Raw genomic sequence first — 6,956 nt, 5'->3', positions numbered from 1 at the left:
AATGATTATCTCAATTAACCAGGTAAATGATTATGTTAATAGAATTAAGCAATTATAACTAACAATGTTTCCAGAACAGTTTATAGTATAAATCAGAGTGCGTATCAAATCCTATTTTCAGTGTCACTATAAGCACATTATGCAAACAAGTCTGTAGCATTTCAGTATGAGGCAGTAGTTTCACTAGATAGTAGTATTTTGAAAGGCAATGACGTAGGTGTCTGTTCTTTTTTTTTGTTTGATCAGCTTTATCACATGCCATTTATGGAGCTCTCCTGGAATTCTTTTGAAGGTTCTTTCTGAAAGCGTGTGGCAATACTCATCAAAAACAGTTTGGGAAATGACTCAAAAGCAGCACACAACTGATGCCTTGTGTTCTAGCCACAGTGTTGGGACTCTTTTCGGAATCTCTCCAGTATTCTGCCTTGATGACTTGCTTAATTCCAGTTATTTAGTATGTGAGACGTGTATGACAAATATGTCATGGACAAAGTTCATTTTACTAATTGTTTGTCCTTTGACCAAACCACACACACAAGTGAAACTGCAAGTCAGGTTTCTCTTTTATGGTATGTTTTCTTTGGATTTAGGTTTCCTGGTGGAATAAGAAGTAGAGCTACACAGAAGTAATCCTCCACCGTCCTTCTAGAGTCTGTAATAAATCCTTCGTCCCTTTGCTTTCACTCTTCCAGGGTTCTTTTTCAGCTATTGTTTGGCTAGCTAATTGACCAGACTAATTTCAAATTTTTTTGTGGGAAATGGTAGTGGGGATGAGATCCATCAATGCCAATCTTTGAGACGAATGATGTATTTTAAGAACGTATGTTGTGTGCATGATCATAACACTAGATTTCCCTTCCTTTACCTGGCACCATCCAGATGTTTTGGGCTCCCATCAGATGTGTTGGCTGAGTGTGATGGAAGTTGGGAGTCCAAAACATCTATATTGGACTGGGTTGGAGAAGGCTTCTGTAGATAGAAACAAAACAGGGTCAGAGTTCCAGAATACAGTGGTACCTCAGGTTACAAACCCCTCGGGTTACAAACACTTCAGGTTACAGACTCCGCTAACCTGGAAGTAGTACCTTGGGTTAAGAATTTTACCTCAGGATGAGAACAGAAATGGCGTGCTGGTAGCCAGAGGCCCCGTTAGCTAAAGTGGTACCTTAGGATAAGAACGGTTTCAGGTTATGAACGGACCTCCGGAACGAATTAAGTTTGTAACCAGAGGTACCACTGTACCAGGTACTGTTTTTTTTTATTTAAAAAATGTGTGCAAGGGTTCTAAGAAACCTTTGTGCATACTCAAAAATCCAACATTTACTGGTTCGTGGAATGATGGAATGGAAGGGGTGGGACTATAGGCACATAACTTTTCTCAGTCTGAACATTTTATTAAAAAAATTCCTTCCAGTAGCACCTTAGAAACCAACTAAGTTTGTCATTGGTATGAGTTTTCGTGTGCATGCACACTTCTTCAGATAACTGAACACCTTATGTCATTGATGGGGAAAAGCGCAAACACCCTCTAAAAACAGTAAAATGTGACTTGTGTGGATAAAGGGAAAGGGACCCCTGACCATTAGGTCCAGTAGTGACCGACTCTGGGGTTGCGGCGCTCATCTCGCTTTTTTGGCTGAGGGAGCCGGCGTACAGCTTCCAGGTCATGTGGCCAGCATGACAAAGCCGCTTCTGGTGAACCAGAGCAGCACACGGAAATACCATTTACCACTGTAGCGGTACCTATTTATCTACTTGCACTTTGATGTGCTTTCGAACCGCTAGGTTGGCAGGAGCAGGGACCGAGCAAAGGGAGCTCACCCCGTCGCAGGGATTCAAACTGCCAAACTTCTGATCGGCAAGCCCTAGGCTCTGTGGTTTAACCCACAGCGCCACCCGTGTCCCTTGTTATGTGGATAGTCCTCTATAATTTCATCATAGGTTTTCATTTTACAAAAACATCATTAAAAATAGCACCTATAGCACTATAAACAGAAGGGTCCGTGGTGGCAGCACTAGAAGAATAGGGAAGAAAAGAGCAAAGTTGGTTCTGAAGAGGTTTCATGCTGGACTCGACAGGGAACTTATACATACTCTAGTGAGAGACAAAGAGTAAACAATTGCTTGGATCCATTCTGACTTGGATGCTATAATTGCTATGTATGGTGGATGTAACTTTGGCCTCTGCTTGTCCATGTTTAATGGATACTTTTCAATTTGTACAGCCTGAAGATGTGCATAAGATCCTTGATAATGCGAGAGCTACCACATGTGTGCTAGATCCTTGTCCTTCCTGGCTCATCAAAAGGGCCAGTGGAGGTGTGACTCAGTGGGCGAAGGGGGTGGTCAGTGACTCCTTACAACAAGGCAAGGGCTTTGGTGAGCCTAAAGGCGGCAGTTCTGTAATAGGAGCTGGGAACCTTTAACTGGGTGCTCTTAGTACTCTTACCATTCTATATTTCCTAGGACATTTAAGAAGCGCTTGCAGTTAAATGGATAGAGTTCTTTATATTAGACAAATACTCAATGTGGGAACCAGGAAATCTTTGGAAGTAACTGCTAAGGGAAGTACATTCTGTTTCCTCACCTATTCTACTTTGCAGAATGGTCTCTGTTATCTTCCATTTTTCCAAAAGCAAAATGTATTTGTATAAGCCAGGGACTTCCGGTTTGTCGCCCGATCTGGCCGGCGGGGTTTGTCTCGAGTGCCGAGACAGCCCGGCTTTGCTGAGGGGGGGGGGAGGCTGCGAAAGCGCCGCAGCGCCCCAAAAGAGTTCCAGATAGAGAGTTCTGGAAACAAAGCTCCAGCGGCGCCCCATTTTTTAGCGATTCCCCAATCCTCTGGTGAGCTCTAATAAGAGCCCCGGAGAGAAAGGGTTGCAGTCACGGGGGCCATTTTGGAGACCAGCGTTACCTCAGCGAAGTGAAGCTTTGAGCCGGTGGTGGTGAGCGGCAGATTCTTCCAAATTTGCTGATTCGGAAAATTGGAACCCGTGAGTAAAGCTTGAAAATATTACGATATTGGATTACAATTTGGTAAACGGGAGTAAGGGGGGAAAAACGGAAGCCACCTTCTCCCACTGATTGATTTAAGAAGCAGTGTAATAAAAAGGGAGACCAGTGCTGGTGAAAAGCAGTATACCATTTGAACTCCTTCAGAGACTATTTTAAAGAATTACCTCCGGAGGCAGGGTAAAGGGGCGAGATTTATTTTAAGGCTGATATTCCCTGCATTTCAAGAAAGGGAGAGCTTCTCTCTACCCCGAAATCGGCAGCCCGGAGAGGACAGTAAGCTGATTGTGAAGATGGATGTTAACAAGGATTTGATACTTAAAAACTTTGTGATTGACTGTCTGAAATAATTTTAAAGTTGAAGTTACATATTACGGATTATATACAGTTTCCAGTTTCGACTTGTGACAATATATGTCTTTTGTAACCATCTCCTGGTTCTCAAGCCTCGCTCCACCCTCAGCAAGTTGGAAAAATGGCAACAAAAGACCACACATCTGCGTTCAAGGACAAAGTGATAAGACTCTTATGGGAATTCAGAATAGAGACGTATAAGACTCAGCAACAACTGCTGGAAATAAACCAAGACCTACAGGAGCTCAGAGAACGGGACTTGCCAAATGAAAAGGAGCAAGATTTGCAAAAAGAGGACTTGTTTAAAGAAAGAACACAAGAATTACATGAAAAGGTTTTAACCGAAAAAAGGGCACAAGATGAGGAATGGTCGTATGAACTGAGCGATGGGGAAAAGGAAAATCAAAAGAATAAAGATGGATCACAGGAGTCAGCAATGCAAGAGTTACAGGAGAGACAGAACACCCATGAGAAAAATGGACAGCAAAGAAGAAAAGAAGACTGGGGAGGGGGAGACAGAAGGGTTTGGATTTTGAAACAGGTTAGGAAGGGGGTGGGTTGAAGGAAGATTGAATATTTAACTATTTAGGACAGACAAAAAGGACTGATAACTGGACTGACAACTTTGGAACTTACTGGACTGGAAGGGAAAGGCCGTGATCGGGGTGGGGAGGGGAAAATCACGATATTTAAAAATTTGTGAAAGTAAGAATAATAAAGAGGTTCTTTGGAGGATAAAAAATAGGCAGGTCAAAAAAAAGTAATGAGTAGATTTGATTATGAAAAGATTCGGAAATATTAATTTAGTTTGATTAAAGAGGATTTAAAAATTGGGATAGTTTTTATAATATAAGGTCAATTTTTCTTTTTTTGTGGAAATAGAATGGGAATAAGAATAAGAATACTGCCAAATAAGAATTGAAAATGGAAATCAGGGTAGGGGGGAGGTTGGGGAGGTCCACACAATGACAATGATTATAGAAATATAAGTAACAATGATGTTTTTTGTTTTTTTATTTTTTTATCTTTTTCTTTTTAGGGGGGTCTTTTTCTATTTGCTCCCCCTCCTTTTTTCTCTTGGTTTCTTTTTCTTTTGTTTGGATAATTGGTTGGATGGATGCCACCCCCCTTTGTTCCCTCTCTTGGAGCCTCTCGGTGGCAGGGGGGGGGTTCCGGGGAGGGGAGGGAGGGGTGGGGAGAAATTCAACCATAAAATGAAACACTGCCGGCTGCCTACCTTTCGGGGGTCCCTCTGGTGGGAGGAGAGGGCTCTGGGAGGGTGGACGGAAGTCAGTGGAAAATATGTTATGTATTTTTTCTTTTGTATGTTTGTTCTCTTTATAATATAAAATCAATAAAATATAATTTTAAAAAAAGTATTTGTATAAGCCAGTGCTCCCTAATGTTGTGCTCTTGCATACCCTCCAGCATTTCTGCAATGCAAATAGGGACGTCCCATTCCATAATGATAATTTTACTATTTATACCCTGCACATCTTACTGGCTTGCCCCAGCCACTCTTGGCAGCTTCAAACATATATAAAAATATAAGAAAACATTCAACTTAAAAAAAAAAAACTTCCCTATACAGGATTGCCTTCAGATGGCTCAGGGCAGGCATCCCCAAACTTGTCCCTCCAGATGTTTTGGGATTACAATTCCCATCATCCCTGACTACTGGTCCTGTTAGCTAGGGATGATGGGAGTTGTAATCCCAAAACATCTGGAGGGACGAGTTTGGGGGTGCCTGGCACAGGGGGTTGAATAACTCCATACCCTCCAACATTTCTCCTCGAAAACAGGGACATCCTAGCATACTCTCCAACATTTCTCCAATGCAAATAGGGATAGCCTAAGGAAAAGTGGGACATTCCAGGATCAAATCAGAAACCAGGACGGCTTCTCTAAATCAGGGACCTACCTAGAAAATAGGGACACTTGGAGGGTCTGCTCTTGAGGTTTTTGCCTGGTTCCTACAAAGCTCCTGAGCCCCCCACCAACTCACTGCCCCCTAAGCGTAAGATGCTGAAGGTCATTATCTTCCTCTTCCTTGAGAAGCACACAGAGCTGAAGTAGGAAATGGGAAGACTGGTACCTTTTCCCACTTCAACTCTGTTTGCTTTCCAAGGCTCAGATTAGTTCTTCTAGAGTGGACCTTTATCAAGATTGCCTGGAAAAGCAAAGTACAGTATAATTGTGTATTTGCATTGGGGAGTGACCTAGTGATGGAGGAGAGAAGTGACCAGAGAGGATGGTGCCCACAATTGTGTTGTGCTCCTTAAAATCCCTGTTTTAGATTCAATGCAAGGAAACAGGGGACCTTCAAAGAAGGACATTCCTTAAATAAACCAATCTGAATATTTAAGAAGGAATCCTTATTGCTCAGCATCTCTGTGACTACTTAAAACAATTGAGCTGGCATCCATGTTGACTCAAATGCAAATGGCCCCTGCAGGCTATTTGAGTTAAAGAGCTGCTTGTTTTATTCAATTGCACTTTGGATTTTTATTTAGTTCCTCCCTAGGGGATACTTCAAACTGGGTTGATGTATGCTTGCTTTCTCAACTCATTATATTCAGCTATTATACATTCACTAATCCTTGTGTTTTAATTAGTAATTGCGGAACTCGATGTAATTGGTTTTTATTGTATTTTTCAAATCATTGTAACTCTTCTATTTCACATTTTTATTTTGTGGAAATGGTTTTGAACCTAGGTGGGGCCTGCTGACTTCTGACCCTAGAAACTCAGCCACACATAGCGTTTTTACGCACAGGAATTAGCATGTTTGCTGGCTGTCATAATCCACTGATGCTATGACAGCCCCACACAGTAAAACAGTATATTTTATGGAGATTAGTCTAGCCTGATTGAGGCCCATTGCTCATGATGAACATTTTAAAACCAAGGATTCTGACTGAATTTATTCAATATATGGTTATTTTAATAGACATTGCTCTTATTGTGCCTGGTAATGACTAAATATCCAAAATAATGTGCTATTTGAATTGGTTTGGAAGAGTCATTTATTCATTTATTCACAAAGAGCTTTGTGACGACGAATGTCTTGAACACTCTTTCCAAATAAACTTTTCCACTAGTCATGAATTTTAGGGGCTGCTTATTTATATTTGTAAATGCTTTGATTTCAGCTTCAAGGCCCACAATCATGTGCATTCATATTCTTTCTGTGTTTTTCTTGGAATTGCGGGAATTGAGTAGCCCTGAGCCACTTTTTTTCATTTTATCATTGAAGCATCACAGGGACAAAGCAAATGTGAAAGGCTTGGAGGAAATATCCTTCGACATATATTATCATTTTGTAGATTTTCTAAACAACCCTGTAGCATCTGATGTGCCTTTGGTGTGGTTATGAGAATGGGTTTTTACATTAGATGTACAAGAAAAGTTGTGGGACTTTAGGACATACTATACAGTACAGCTTCTTGCTTAGGTTGGTAGAACTGGAGTATTTTTACAAAAGCATTGTTGAATGTTTGTTGCTTGCTGCCACACAAAAAGGCACATGTGCAAAGCTAGCGACCGGAATTCTAAGACTAAGAAATCATATAAATCATAGAAGAATAGAC

This window comes from Zootoca vivipara, chromosome 4 (assembly GCF_963506605.1).
Source record: "Zootoca vivipara chromosome 4, rZooViv1.1, whole genome shotgun sequence".
Taxonomy (NCBI): Eukaryota; Metazoa; Chordata; class Lepidosauria; order Squamata; family Lacertidae; genus Zootoca; species Zootoca vivipara.
The sequence above is the reverse complement of the archived record's forward strand: the minus strand, read 5'-3'. Positions refer to the sequence as shown.